The sequence below is a fragment of the Oncorhynchus nerka genome, linkage group LG8, assembly GCF_034236695.1.
Source record: "Oncorhynchus nerka isolate Pitt River linkage group LG8, Oner_Uvic_2.0, whole genome shotgun sequence".
NCBI classification, from domain to species: Eukaryota; Metazoa; Chordata; class Actinopteri; order Salmoniformes; family Salmonidae; genus Oncorhynchus; species Oncorhynchus nerka.
In genome coordinates, this window is record NC_088403.1 from 45,788,836 (window position 1) to 45,805,335 (window position 16,500).

The window sequence follows — 16,500 nt, forward strand, 5'->3', positions numbered from 1 at the left end:
TTCAGAGGGTGAATGGGCAACAAAAGATTCAAGTGCTTTTGAACACGCGGTATGGTAGTAAGTGCCAGGCGCACCGGTTTGTGTCAAGAACTGCAAAGCTGTCGGATTTTTCCACACACAACAGTTTCCCGCGTGTATCAAAAACAGTCAACCACCCAAAGGTCACCCAGCCAACTTGACACAACTGTGAGGAGCATTGGAGTCAACATGTGCCAATATTTCCGTGGAACACTTTCCACACCTTGTGGAGTCCATGCCCTGACAAATTGAGGCTGTTCAGGGGGGTTCCTAATGTTTGGTATACTCACTGTAATACTGTTGCCCTCACTGTTGTATTGTCAGAGGTGAGGATTTGTGTTGTTTAAATTGTAGGTTTTCCCAAATCCTGCAAGTATTTCCTGAACAATTGGGGTCTGTTGTCCGTCACCAAACTGTTAGAAGATGGCATAGCATATACACACCCCTTCATATTTATTTGGACAGTAAAAGCTACATATTTTCATTTGGCTCTATACTCCAGAATTTTGGATTTGAGATCAAATCACATTTTATTATGTCACATGCGCCGAATATAACAGTTGTAGACTTTACAGTGAAATGTTTACTTACTGGAGCGTTCCCAAAAATGCAGAGTTGAAAAGTAAGACAAATATTTGCTAACTAAAAAAAGGACATAGTAACACAAAAACAATAATGATGCTATATACAAGGACTCCTGGTACTGAGTCCATGCTTCAAATGTTTCATATGAGGCAACAGTACAGAAGGTCACTTTTTATTTAAGGGCATTTCATATCGGTTTTACCGTTTAGAAATGTATCTTCCCTCATTTGAAGGCGTGATAAGTACTGTATTTGGAGAAATCCACTTAGTGTATTTAAGTTTTTGGGGGCGGCAGGTAGCCTAGTGGTTAGAGCATTGGTTAAAATGTGTAGTTACACCTGTCTTCAGATCTTGTCTCAGGCCTGTCACCAGAGCATGGCACAATAGGCTGCTGCATGAGTCTTGGTCAAGTGTTAGGCCTTAGTGTTGGAGGAAGACCCTGTTTGGTGGAATGGATTTTCTGCCCATGTGCATTTGGGGAAAGCAGCATTTACAGCTGTAAAAACTGCATCCAGCTTTTCACCACGATCAGCCACTGGTACATTGCGGTCCCAAATATATTTATAGTCCTTCCATTTAAATTTCAAGCAGCAGCGGAGTATTTCTTCAATTTCTCTGGTGGTGGGGTTGTACATGGAGATTTATTTTACATCTTCCTCAAACCTCACAGCATCCTTTGCTGTGTCAATGACATCGCCCACTATTGCTTTTATGTCGTCAACATCCACGGTTTCTCCATTTCCAACATCGCACCTACATTATGGTTGGTTAGCGAATTATTGGAAACATTCCCTCAATCTTCTTTTTATCCTTCTCATCTCTTCCTTTGTTGGTGTCCTCGCTGCTGCTCCTTTTATCTTCATCTTGGCTACTTTCCTGACGTCATTCTTCCTGCTTGCACTCCTGAATTTGCTTATTGTTTCTCTACTGCCTTCTTTTCACTTACATTTCTCCAGTTCATTTCTTAGCTCTTCTAGCTCCTCTCCTTCACTCTCCCTCTCGTTTGCTCTGGCCCTTTTTTTTGCTGGTACCTTTCTATCTTTAGCTCCAGCACCTTTTGCAGCTCCTCTAACAGCTCCTTATGCCACAGCTCCTCCACCTGGCACAGTCAAATCAAATCAAATCAAATTGTATTTGTCACATACACATGGTTAGCAGATGTTAATGCGAGTGTAGCGAAATGCTTGTGCTTCTAGTTCCGACAATGCAGTGATAACCAACAAGTAATCTAACTAACAATTCCAAAACTACTGTCTTATACACAGTGTAAGGGGATAAGGAATATGTACATAAGGATATATGAATGAGTGATGGTACAGAGCAGCATACAGTAGATGGTATCGAGTACAGTATATACATATGAGATGAGTATGTAGACAAAGTAAACAAAGTGATACGTATGCATATGAGATGAATAATGTAGGGTAAGTAACATTATATAAGGTAGCATTGTTTAAAGTGGCTAGTGATATATTTACATCATTTCCCATCAATTCCCATTATTAAAGTGGCTGGAGTTGGGTCAGTGTCAATGACAGTGTGTTGGCAGCAGCCACTCAATGTTAGTGGTAGCTGTTTAACAGTCTGATGGCCTTGAGATAGAAGCTGTTTTTCAGTCTCTCGGTCCCAGCTTTGATGCACCTGTACTGACCTCGCCTTCTGGATGATAGCGGGGTGAACAGGCAGTGGTTCGGGTGGTTGATGTCCTTGATGATCTTTATGGCCTTCCTGTAACATCGGGTGGTGTAGGTGTCCTGGAGGGCAGGTAGTTTGCCCCCGGTGATGCGTTGTGCAGACCTCACTACCCTCTGGAGAGCCTTACGGTTGAGGGCGGAGCAGTTGCCATACCAGGCGGTGATACAGCCCGCCAGGATGCTCTCGATTGTGCATCTGTAGAAGTTTGTGAGTGCTTTTGGTGACAAGCCGAATTTCTTCAGCCTCCTGAGGTTGAAGAGGCGCTGCTGCGCCTTCTTCACGACACTGTCAGTGTGAGTGGACCAATTCAGTTTGTCTCTGATGTGTATGCCGAGGAACTTAAAACTTGCTACCCTCTCCACTACTGTTCCATCGATGTGGATAAGGGGGTGTTCCCTCTGCTGTTTCCTGAAGTCCACAATCATCTCCTTAGTTTTGTTGACGTTGAGTGTGAGGTTATTTTCCTGACACCACACTCCGAGGGCCCTCACCTCCTCCCTGTAGGCCGTCTCGTCGTTGTTGGTAATCAAGCCTACCACTGTTGTGTCGTCCGCAAACTTGATGATTGAGTTGGAGGCGTGCGTGGCCACGCAGTCGTGGGTGAACAGGGAGTACAGGAGAGGGCTCAGAACGCACCCTTGTGGGGCCCCCGTGTTGAGGATCAGCGGGGAGGAGATGTTGTTGCCTACCCTCACCACCTGGGGGCGGCCCGTCAGGAAGTCCAGTACCCAGTTGCACAGGGCGGGGTCGAGACCCAGGGTCTCGAGCTTGATGACGAGCTTGGAGGGTACTATGGTGTTGAATGCCGAGCTGTAGTCGATGAACAGCATTCTCACATAGGTATTCCTCTTGTCCAGGTGGGTTAGGGCAGTGTGCAGTATGGTTGAGATTGCATCGTCTGTGGACCTATTTGGGCGGTAAGCAAATTGGAGTGGGTCTAGGGTGTCAGGTAGGGTGGAGGTGATATGGTCCTTGACTAGTCTCTCAAAGCACTTCATGATGACGGAAGTGAGTGCTACGGGGCGGTAGTCGTTTAGCTCAGTTACCTTAGCTTTCTTGGGAACAGGAACAATGGTGGCCCTCTTGAAGCATGTGGGAACAGCAGACTGGTATAGGGATTGATTGAATATGTCCGTAAACACACCGGCCAGCTGGTCTGCGCATGCTCTGAGGGCGCGGCTGGGGATGCCGTCTGGGCCTGCAGCCTTGCGAGGGTTAACACGTTTAAATGTCTTACTCACCTCGGCTGCAGTGAAGGAGAGACCACATGTTTTCGTTGCAGGCCGTGTCAGTGGCACTGTATTGTCCTCAAAGCGGGCAAAAAAGTTATTTAGTCTGCCTGGGAGCAAGTCCCAGCCCCAACTGTGTTCTGAGAGGGTGGGAGGCCACCATCTCCGTCTGCTGGTGGATATCCTCTTACAGATTTATCCGTTGCCTTTTCTGCTTCTCTCACATTCTGAAATCGTCCCACTTCACTTGAACTTTCTTGTGTTTTCTTTCAAGTTGGCCTCTCGCAGATTCCAGTCTTTCTGTACCCTGTGTCCCATCAACAGGGAAATGTCCATTCTGTTCAGCCTTCTGTTTGGTTCAGTACCCCCCTTAACAGTTTTTTTTGCCATTACACTACACGGCCCTTTTGGTTCCCAGCATGGATCCTCCATCCTACTCTTACTATTTCCCTTTCTCGTACTAAATCCGTTCATTAAACTCTTAAAAATCAATAAAACTTCCATCTTAACACGTCATTACACTACTCTCACACTGGGGCTAAACCCCTGTTCAGTTAATTAGTCAAGCAGACAGTACTCTCATCCACATTCACTTAGTACTATTCCCAAACACACTCAGTAATCTCCCTTATTACTTGTCGTTACCTCCTATGCATGCATATGTATCTTCTGCGGTTCCTTTATATTCTCTACAGTATCTATACTCTCTACAGTATCTATAGTCTCGCTTATCTATAGTTGCTCAGTATCTGTAGTCTATGTAGTCAATAGTCTACCGTAGGTATTCCCAAACTGGGGCTATGCGCAATTCCGTCGGGGGTGCGCCAAATAAAAATGTGATTCACAATTATGATATTTGTACTTTTTTTGTTACTTTTTTTCCTTCACATTTTCAAACAGTCCATTTATATTTTCCAACGGGGCTATAAATTTGTCTTTGTTTTCCTCGCTTGAGTAGCCTCGTTTCACTGCCAAATATAAAAATGAAACCATCTAGTGTTCAGAAAAATAACAACACAATGTCAAATACAGCCTAGTCAAATAATTAACATTCAATCACATTAACTGTTACTCTCTCTGGGAAATTCCACTAACGGTCCATAATGTAGCCAGACGTAGCTGCTGCCCATGTTGGTATCTGTACTGATGGCGCAAAAGCCATGACAGGGAGACATAGGGGAGTGGTAACGCGTGTGCAAGCAGTTGCTCCCGACGCCACTTGGGTACACTGCAGCATCCACCGAGAGGCTCTTGCTGCTAAGGGGATGCCTGACAGCTTGAAAGACGTTTTGGACACTACAGTGAAAATGGTTAACTTTGTCAAGCAAGGCCCCTGAGCTCTCGTACAGTGGTATTTAGTATTTGCCCCACTGTATATTTTCTGCACTATGCAATGATATGGGCAGCGACCATGTAACACCTTTACAACATACAGAAGTGCGCCATTATCAAGGGGCAAAGTATTGACAAGTTTTTTTTTTAATTGATTTTCACTTGTCTGACTGCTTGTATGATGACGAGTTTCTCACACAACTGGCCTATGGGGGATGTTTATTCTCACCTGAATGATCTGAATCTAGGATTACAGGGACTCTCCACAACTATATTCAATGTGCAGGACAAAATTAAGGCTATGGTTAAGAAGTTGGAGCTATTCTCTGTCTGCAGTAACAAGGACAACACACAGATCTTTCCATCGTTGTATGATTCAAGCTTACGAGCATTGTCAAATGTGATATAGCGAAGCACCTGAGTGAGTTGGGTGTGCAATTACGCAGGTACTTTACCGAAACGGATGACACAAACAACTGGATTCGTTATCCCTTTCATGCCCTGCCTCCAGTCCACTTACCGATATCGAAATTGTTGTTAGTTGTCTTTGCTGTCTTCGTATCCAAGATAATTGTGTAGTTTAGAGTGTGTAGTTTTAGAGTGATTATCTTAATTTACCGAGGTTAGCTAGCCAGCTATTAGTCGTCCTTAACGTAGGAGACACTGCTAGCTAGCCAACAGCTAGCCAACGTCTACCGAATAGAACTTCCGCACTCAACAACCCGGTCGCATTCCGCTTCGCTCCACAGGTAGTATCACATTTTCATTTCATTTCATTACAGTACAACGGTTTGATTTGTTTGATCGTAGCTAGCTACATAGCTAGCTACATAGCCATCTTTGTATCAAAGATAATTGTGTAGTCTAGAGCGATTTTCTAGGTTAGCTAGCCAGCTATTGTCGTTCTTTTAACGCAACGTAACGTAATCAACACTGCTAGCTAGCCAGCTAGCCCCCGAATAGCAGCACTGTAGAAACTATTACACTCAACGGAACGACTTGATTAGTGTAGTGTCAACAACGCAGCCACTGCCAGCTAGCCTACAAAGTCAACAACGCAGCCACTGCCAGCTAGCCTACTTCAGCAGTACTGTATCATTTTAATCATTTTAGTCAATAAGATTCTTGCTACGTAAGCTTAACTCTCTGAACATTCGAGACGTGTAGTCCACTTGTCATTCCAATCTCCTTTGCATTAGCGCAGCCTCTTCTGTAGCCTGTCAACTATGTGTCTGTCTATCCCTGTTCTCTCCTCTCTGCACAGACCATACAAACGCTCCACACCGCGTGGAGCCACCCTAATCTGGTGGTCCCAGCGCGCACGACCCACGTGGAGTTCCAGGTCTCCGGTAGCCTCTGGAACTGCCGATCTGCGGCCAACAAGGCAGAGTTCATCTCAGCCTATGCCTCCCTCCAGTCCCTCGACTTCTTGGCACTGACGGAAACATGGATCACCACAGATAACACTGCTACTCCTACTGCTCTCTCTTCGTCCGCCCACGTGTTCTCGCACACCCCGAGAGCTTCTGGTCAGCGGGGTGGTGGCACCGGGATCCTCATCTCTCCCAAGTGGTCATTCTCTCTTTCTCCCCTTACCCATCTGTCTATCGCCTCCTTTGAATTCCATGCTGTCACAGTTACCAGCCCTTTCAAGCTTAACATCCTTATCATTTATCGCCCTCCAGGTTCCCTCGGAGAGTTCATCAATGAGCTTGATGCCTTGATAAGCTCCTTTCCTGAGGACGGCTCACCTCTCACAGTTCTGGGCGACTTTAACCTCCCCACGTCTACCTTTGACTAATTCCTCTCTGCCTCCTTCTTTCCACTCCTCTCCTCTTTGACCTCACCCTCTCACCTTCCCCCTACTCACAAGGCAGGCAATACGCTCGACCTCATCTTTACTAGATGCTGTTCTTCCACTAACCTCATTGCAACTCCTCCAAGTCTCCGACCACTACCTTGTATCCTTTTCCCTCTCGCTCTCATCCAACACTTCCCACACTGCCCCTACTCGGATGGTATCGCGCCATCCCAACCTTCGCTCTCTCTCCCCGCTACTCTCTCCTCTTCCATCCTATCATCTCTTCCCTCTGCTCAAACCTTCTCCAACCTATCTCCTGATTCTGCCTCCTCAACCCTCCTCTCCTCCCTTTCTGCATCCTTTGACTCTCTATGTCCCCTATCCTCCAGGCCGGCTCGGTCCTCCCCTCCCGCTCCGTGGCTCGACGACTCATTGCGAGCTCACAGAACAGGGCTCCGGGCAGCCGAGCGGAAATGGAGGAAAACTCGCCTCCCTGCGGACCTGGCATCCTTTCACTCCCTCCTCTCTACATTTTCCTCTTCTGTCTCTGCTGCTAAAGCCACTTTCTACCACTCTAAATTCCAAGCATCTGCCTCTAACCCTAGGAAGCTCTTTGCCACCTTCTCCTCCCTCCTGAATCCTCCTCCCCCTCCCCCCCCTCCCTCTCTGCAGATGACTTCGTCAACCATTTTGAAAAGAAGGTCGACGACATCCGATCCTCGTTTGCTAAGTCAAACGACACCGCTGGTTCTGCTCACACTGCCCTACCCTGTGCTCTGACCTCTTTCTCCCCTCTCTCTCCAGATGAAATCTCGCGTCTTGTGACGGCCGGCCGCCCAACAACCTGCCCGCTTGACCCTATCCCCTCCTCTCTTCTCCAGACCATTTCCGGAGACCTTCTCCCTTACCTCACCTCGCTCATCAACTCATCCCTGACCGCTGGCTACGTCCCTTCCGTCTTCAAGAGAGCGAGAGTTGCACCCCTTCTGAAAAAACCTACACTCGATCCCTCCGATGTCAACAACTACAGACCAGTATCCCTTCTTTCTTTTCTCTCCAAAACTCTTGAGTCTCTTGACTCTCTTGAGCCGTCCTTGGCCAGCTCTCCCGCTATCTCTCTCAGAATGACCTTCTTGATCCAAATCAGTCAGGTTTCAAGACTAGTCATTCAACTGAGACTGCTCTTCTCTGTATCACGGAGGCGCTCCGCACTGCTAAAGCTAACTCTCTCTCCTCTGCTCTCATCCTTCTAGACCTATTGGCTGCCTTCGATACTGTGAACCATCAGATCCTCCTCTCCACCCTCTCCGAGTTGGGCATCTCCGGCGCGGCCCACGCTTGGATTGCGTCCTACCTGACAGGTCGCTCCTACCAGGTGGCGTGGCGAGAATCTGTCTCCTCACCACGTGCTCTCACCACTGGTGTCCCCCAGGGCTCTGTTCTAGGCCCTCTCCTATTCTCGCTATACACCAAGTCACTTGGCTCTGTCATAACCTCACATGGTCTCTCCTATCATTGCTATGCAGACGACACACAATTAATCTTCTCCTTTCCCCCTTCTGATGACCAGGTGGCGAATCGCATCTCTGCATGTCTGGCAGACATATCAGTGTGGATGACGGATCACCACCTCAAGCTGAACCTCGGCAAGACGGAGCTGCTCTTCCTCCCGGGGAAGGACTGCCCGTTCCATGATCTCGCCATCACGGTTGACAACTCCATTGTGTCCTCCTCCCAGAGCGCTAAGAACCTTGGCGTGATCCTGGACAACACCCTGTTGTTCTCAAATAACATCAAGGCGGTGGCCCGTTCCTGTAGGTTCATGCTCTACAACATCCGCAGAGTACGACCCTGCCTCACACAGGAAGCGGCGCAGGTCCTAATCCAGGCACTTGTCATCTCCCGTCTGGATTACTGCAACTCGCTGTTGGCTGGGCTCCCTGCCTGTGCCATTAAACCCCTACAACTCATCCAGAACGCCGCAGCCCGTCTGGTGTTCAACCTTCCCAAGTTCTCTCACGTCACCCCGCTCCTCCGCTCTCTCCACTGGCTTCCAGTTGAAGCTCGCATCCGCTACAAGACCATGGTGCTTGCCTACGGAGCTGTGAGGGGAACGGCACCTCAGTACCTCCAGGCTCTGATCAGGCCCTACACCCAAACAAGGGCACTGCGTTCATCCACCTCTGGCCTGCTCGCCTCCCTACCACTGAGGAAGTACAGTTCCCGCTCAGCCCAGTCAAAACTGTTCGCTGCTCTGGCCCCCCAATGGTGGAACAAACTCCCTCACGACGCCAGGACAGCGGAGTCAATCACCACCTTCCGGAGACACCTGAAACCCCACCTCTTTAAGGAATACCTAGGATAGGATAAAGTAATCCTTCTCACCCCCCCCCCCCCCCTTAAAAGATTTAGATGCACTATTGTAAAGTGGCTGTTCCACTGGATGTCATAAGGTGAATGCACCAATTTGTAAGTCGCTCTGGATAAGAGCGTCTGCTAAATGACTTAAATGTAAATGTAAATGCAACAAGCGGTTCTGTGAAAATTTAATTTAATCAGAAGTCACTGCCAAATTTCTGGATTGGGCTGCGCTCTGAGTATCCTGCCTTGTCAAATCGTGCTGTTAAGACACTGATGCCCTTTGCAACCACGTACCTATGTGAGAGTGAATTCTCGGCCCTCATTAGCATGAAAACTAAATACAGGCACAGACTGTGTGGGAAAATGATTTAAGACTGAGACTCTCTCCAATACAACCCAACATTGCAGAGTTATGTTCCTTGCGAGTTATTCACAATTTTCAATGAGCAAATAAGGTTTTATATGTAAGATGGTTAAATAAAGAGCAAAATTAGTGATTATTATATTATTATTTGTGCCCTGGTCCTATGAGAGCTCTTTTTCACTTCCCATGCGCCGGGGTGTGACAAACTCACACTCATTCTTATGTTTAATACATGTATCGTATTGTGTGTGTGGCAGGCTTACAATGATGGCAAAAAACAACATTTGAGAGTGCGCTGACCCTGGTGCTAGAGGGTGTACGCAGCTGGAGGTTGAATGTTTGAAGGGGTACGGGACTAAAAAAAGTTTGGGAATCACTGCTCTACAGTATCTATACTTTCTACAGTATCTATTGTCTCACGTCTCTATAGTCTCATTCGTTTATCTAGTCAGAAATGCTATAGACTACAGTCTTGCCGCTTCCCATACATATAGAATAGCACCTTGTGCACTTTATGCTATTCCCAGTGGTACCCCGACCACATAGACACTTCTCACTTCACCTAAAATAACACCTTGTGCTATTATCAGTGGTTCTCAAACCACGTAGACACTTCTCATATAAATTCCTACAGACAATTGTCAGTGGGGCCTCTCCTGCCCTCACTCTAGCTTCTTCCTAAGACTAGCTCTAGCCTTCTTTTAAGACTAGTGGTACCCTTCTTCTACCTCTTTATGTTCAGTTTTATCCTTTTTATAAAAAAAAAAATGCATAAAAATACATTTTAATTGACTTACTGAAATTCAGTAGATGCGGATCAGGCATCTTCCCCCGGGCAGCTCACAGTAAATGTCTGGTCTGGGTGGGTCCACGTCGTCTTTGGTCATACGGGAATTTCCCTTGCACGCCTTCACTTAGAATGTGCCACCGGTGTTCCCTGGCAGACCTTCAGGGACACCTGAAGTCAATCTTAAATTAATCACTGTTTGTTATCAGCAAGCTGGAGAGGTAACAAACTCTGCCCACCGTACAGGTCTATCAGAAGTTCCGCTGTGGCTGTCCCAGCAGTTGTTTTATATACGGCTACAGTAATAATTTAATTATGTTAAATCATGGAAATATAACTATATTACCATGATTTAGCATAATTAAATCATTACCGGTGGCTCGCACATGTGACTGACCAATACCTCACGAGGCTTTCTCTCTCGAAGTTGAGACCTTTGAACTGAGATACATCGGTTGTTCCCATAGCAATATTCTGGGCATACTGCCAAGGGCATACCATTTCCCTCATACTACCATGATTATGGATAATCATGAATGAATCGTGAATAATGATGTGCGAGAAAGTTGAGGCATAAATATCATACCCCCACAAATATGCTAACCTCCCGTTATTGGTAATTGTGAGAGGTTAGCATGTTTTGGGGGTATGATCTTTGTTGGAATACAGAGCCAAATGAAAAGATTTAGCTTCACTGTCCAAATAAGTACATAGGGGAGTAAGTGTATAGTATAGTGATGTCCAGTAGAGTATGGTACACTACATGACCAAACGTTTGTGGACAAGATATGGAGTTGGACCCACCTTTGCTGCTAGAACAGCCTCAACTCTTCTTGAAAGGTTTTCCACTAGATGTTTGAACATTGCTGCGGGGACTTGCTTCCATTCAGCCACAAGAGCATTAGTGAGGTCGGGCACTGATATTGGGCGATTAGGCCTGGCTCGCAGTCGGCGTCCCAATTCATCCCAAAGGTGTTCGATGGAGTTGAGGTCAGGGCTCTGTGCAGGCCAGTCAAGTTCTTCCACACCAATCTCGACAAGTCATTTCTGTATGGACCTCGCTTTGTGCATGGGGGAATTGTCATGCTGAAAAAGGAAAGGGCTTTCCCCAAACTGTTGTCACAAAGTTAGAAGCACAGAATTGTCTAGAATGTCATTGTATGCTGTAGCGTTAAGATTTCCCTTCAATGGAACTAAGGGGACTAGCCCAAACCATGAATATCAGCCCTAGACCATTATTCCTCCTCCACCAAACTTTACAGTCGGCACTATGCATTTGGGCAGGTAGCATCCGCCAAACCAGATTCATACGTCAGACTGCCAGATGGTGAAGCATAATTCATGACTTGAGAGAACACGTTTCCACTGCTCCAGAGTCCAATGGTGGCGAGCATTACACCACTCCAGCAGACACTTGGCATGGTGCATGGTGATTTTTGGCTTGTGTGCGGCTACTCGGCCATGGAAACCCATTTCATGAAGCTCCCGACTAGCAATTATTTTGCACACAATTGGCCCAGTGTCGTCTGGGTTAGGGGAGGTTTTGGCCGGGTGGGCTTTACTTGGCTCATCGCGCTCTAGTGACTCCTTGTGGCGGGCCGGGTGCCTGCAGGCTGACTTCGGTCATCAGTCAAACGGTGTTTCCTCCGACACATTGGTGCAGCAGGCGGGTGTTAAGGAGCACGGTTTGGCAGGTGATGTTCAGAGGACGCATGGTTCGAGGTTTTATATGAACACTTTCTTTATATTATTCATTTATTTATACTGTATATAGAAAAATATATAAATATGAGAAACATTCAAGCATTAGGCTAACATCGCATCCGAAGGACGAGACCCTTAGTAGGGCAGTGTCCCCATCACTGTCCTGACGCATTGATTTAAGTCTCTTTGGACCAGAGGGAAGAGTGTACCCTACTGGCCCTCCAACACCACTTGTTCTGTTTATGGACTCTCATCCAATGATCAACTTGGCCCAACACAACTTAGCTTCAGAGGCAAGCCAGCAGAGGGGTGGCAGGGTGGTACAGCTTCTAGAATGAGAGAAAGAATGATCAAGTGCTAGTAGAGGTCTTTGGGGAGTCTCAATGGAACGTTGATACTGACCCCATTTAGATTATTTCTGTAGGAGAGAAGCAGGTGTGTTGATTAACCCTGAGTTACTTGGCAGAATAGATACTATACTCTGTTCCACAAAAACAGGTCTGGATTTCAGGGTACAATAGATATTGTACTCTGTTAAGCTTTAAAGCAAGGATGGGAAACTGATGGCCCGAGGCCTTTTGTTGGCCAAATCTCAAACAAAAATAAAATAAATTATAAAACAACGTTTAATTTATTTAAGGAAAACATCAAGTTTAGGAGTTTCAACTTACTGTTCAGAGTTAGAATAATAATAGAATAATAAAATACACCAAGGTTCAATTTTGAAACGTGGTTGTGCATCAGCAGTCATTCAATTAGCATTGTTTTTGTCAGCATTTTTTTTTTTAGATTAGATAGTCTAGAGGCCAGCTAATTTAACAAACGTGTAGTAAGCATGGTCAAATTACTAAACAGGGTGGGCCCATTGACCATCAGTTATCATATTAAAAACTACAAATATTTGCCTCCACCCTATGGCAAAATGTGTAGAATTGCAGCAAACATGCTTTTAAAAAGTCAAAATATTCTCTATGCCCTATGGTAAAATTTGCAGAATTGCAGGAAATGAACTTTAAAACGTAAATGTGTTATTTTTGCTGTGCCCAAGGGGGGTTCACCGAGGTGGGGGTATGCAGAGCAACGAGTCACTGCGGCCCCTGATGATGAGTTCAGTTTTTTTGTGGTCCCACCCCATTCAAAGTTAAACTGACAGATTTATATGGGATTTTTAAAATGCATTATGCTAATTAGATTTCCGTAGGGTGGCGGACACCGACTCTAGAAAGGACTGTCCAGCCAGTGAACCCAGTTGATTGGTTTATTCTGACAAGTGACACAAAGAAGCAGATTAGATATGCAAGGACAACTGTATATTTGTGATTCGTTGCGTGCATGTCCATATCAGACTGGGGATTTTGCAATTAAACATCATAACAATGACAAAAATAGTACAAAAGTACAGAGCCCCAACTGTTTTGAGCCTCACCTGTTTAGGTGAAAATAAATATATATATAACAATATATTTTTTTAAATGCATGTTATTCTTACATTAATTTGGCTAGCATATCAGTTTGCAACAACCAAAAACTAAAAGCAGGAAGTACCAGTGACTCGCTCAATATGGAAGTGGTCAGATGACGTGGATGCTACGCTACAGGACTGTTTTGCTAGGTGCAGATTGGAAAATGTTCCGGGATTCATCCAATGGCATTGAGGAGTATACCACCTCAGTCACCGGCTTCATCAATAAGTGCATTGATGACGTTGTCCCCACAGTGACCGTACGTACATATCCCAACCAGGAGCCATGGATTACAGGCAACATCCGCACTAAAGGCTAGAGCTGCTGCTTTCAAGGAGCGGGACACTAATCCGGAAGCTTATAAGAAATCCCGCTATGCCCTCAGACGAACGATCAAACAGGCAAAGTGTCAATACAGGGCTAAGATTAAATCCTACTACACCGGCTCTGACACCCATCGGATGTGGCAGGGCTTGCAAACTATTACAAACTACAAAGGGAGACCCAGCCACAAGCTTCCCAGTGACACGAGCCTACCAGATGAGCTTAATTCCTTTTATGCTCGCTTCGAGGCAAGCAACACTAAAGCATGCATGAGAGCACCAGCTGTTCCGGACGACTGTGTGATCACACTCGCCGTAGCCGATGTGAGCAAGACCTTTAAAAAAGTCAACATTCAAGGCCGCTGGGCCAGAAGGATTACCAGGACGTGTAATCAGAGCATGCGCAGACCAACTGGCAAATTTCACTGACATTTTCAATCTCTCCCTGACCGAGTCTGTAATACCTACATGTTTCAAGAAGAGCATCATTGTCCTTGTGCCCAAAAAAGCGAAGGTAACCTTCCTAAATGACTACCGCCGAGTAGCACGCATGTCTGTAGCCATGAAGTGCTTTGAAAGGTTGGTAATGTCTCACATTAACACCATCATTCCAGAAACCCTAGACGCACTCCAATTCGCATACCGCCCCAACAGATCCACAGATAACACAATCTCTATTACACGCCACATTGCCCTTTCTCACCTGGACAAAAGGGACACCTATGTGAGAATGCTGTTCATTGACTACAACTCAGCGTTCACCACAGTGCCCACAAAGCTTATCACTAAGCTAAGGACCCTGGGACTAAACACTTCCCTCTGCAACTGGATCCTGGACTTCCTGACGGGCTGCACCCAGGTGGTAAGGGTAGGCAACAACACATCTGCCACGCTGATCCTCAATCCTCAACACGGGGGCCGATCAGGGGTGAGTGCTTAGTCCCCTCCTGTACACCCTGTTCACCCACGACAGCGTGGCCAAGCACGACTCCAACACATCATTAAGTTCTGATGACACAACCGTAGTAGGCCTGATCACTGACAACGACGAGACAGCCTATAGGGCGGAGGTCAGAGACCTGGCATTGTGGTGCCAGGACAACTACCTCTCCCTCAACGTGTGCAAGACAAGGGAGATTATCGTGGACTACAGGAAAAGGAGGGCCGAACATGCCCCCATTCACATCGATAGGGCTGTAATGGAGTGGACCAACAGTTTAAAGTTCCTTGGTCTCCACATCACCAACAAACTATCATGGTCCAAATACACCAAGACAGTTGTGAAGAGGGCACGACAACACATTTTCCCCCTCAAGTCACAGACTGTTCTCTCAGCTACCACACGGCAGGTGGTACCGGAGATCCAAGTCTAGGTCAAAAGGCTCCTTAACAACTTCTACCCCAAGCCAGAAGACTGCTGAACAATTCATCAAATGGCCACCCGGACAATTTACATTGACTTTAGCCCTGCCTACAAATTACCTTGACTAACCTGTACCCTCTTCGCATTGACTCGGTATCGGTACCCCCTGTATATAGCCTCGGTATTGATATTTTATTGTGTTACTTTTTTATTTATTTTTTACTTTAGTTTATTCCGTAAATATTTTCTTAACTCTATTTCTTGAACTGCATTGTTGGTTAAGGGCTTGTAATAGGCTAATTGACATAATTTGAGTCATTGGAGGTGTACCTGTGGATGTATTTCAAGTCCTACCTTCAAACTCAGTGCCTTTTTGCTTGACATCATGGGAAATCAAAAGAAATTAGCCAAGACCTCAGGAAACATATTGCAGACCTCCACAAGTCTGATTCATTCTTGGGAGCTATTTCCACTTTGGTGCGAAAAGTGCAAATCAATCCCAGAACAACAGCAAAGGACCTTGTGAAGATGCTGGAGGAAACAGGTACAAAAGTATCTACAGTGCCTTGCGAAAGTATTCGGCCCCCTTGAACTTTGCGACCTTTTGCCACATTTCAGGCTTCAAACATAAAGATATAAAATTGTATTTTTTGTGAAGAATCAACAACAAGTGGGACACAATCATGAAGTGGAACGACATTTATTGGATATTTCAAACTTTTTTAACAAATCAAAAACTGAAAAATTGGGCATGCAAAATTATTCAGCCCCTTTACTTTCAGTGCAGCAAATTCTCTCCAGAAGTTCAGTGAGGATCTCTGAATGATCCAATGTTGACCTAAATGACTAATGATGATAAATACAATCCACCTGTGTGTAATCAAGTCTCCGTATAAATGCACCTGCACTGTGATAGTCTCAGAGGTCCGTTAAAAGCGCAGAGAGCATCATGAAGAACAAGGAACACACCAGGCAGGTCCGAGACACTGTTGTGAAGAAGTTTAAAGCTGGATTTGGATACAAAAAGATTTCCCAAGCTTTAAACATCCCAAGGAGCACTGTGCAAGCGATAATATTGAAATGGAAGGAGTATCAGACCACTGCAAATCTACCAAGACCTGGCCGTCCCTCTAAACTTTCAGCTCATACAAGGAGAAGACTGATCAGAGATGCAGCCAAGAGGCCCATGATCACTCTGGATGAACTGCAGAGATCTACAGCTGAGGTGGGAGACTCTGTCCATAGGACAACAATCAGTCGTATATTGCACAAATCTGGCCTTTAGGGAATAGTGGCAAGAAGAAAGCCATTTCTTAAAGATATCCATAAAAAGTGTTGTTTAAAGTTTGCCACAAGCCACCTGGGAGACACACCAAACATGTGGAAGAAGGTGCTCTGGTCAGATGAAACCAAAATTGAACTTTTTGGCAACAATGCAAAACGTTATGTTTGGCGTAAAAGCAACACAGCTCATC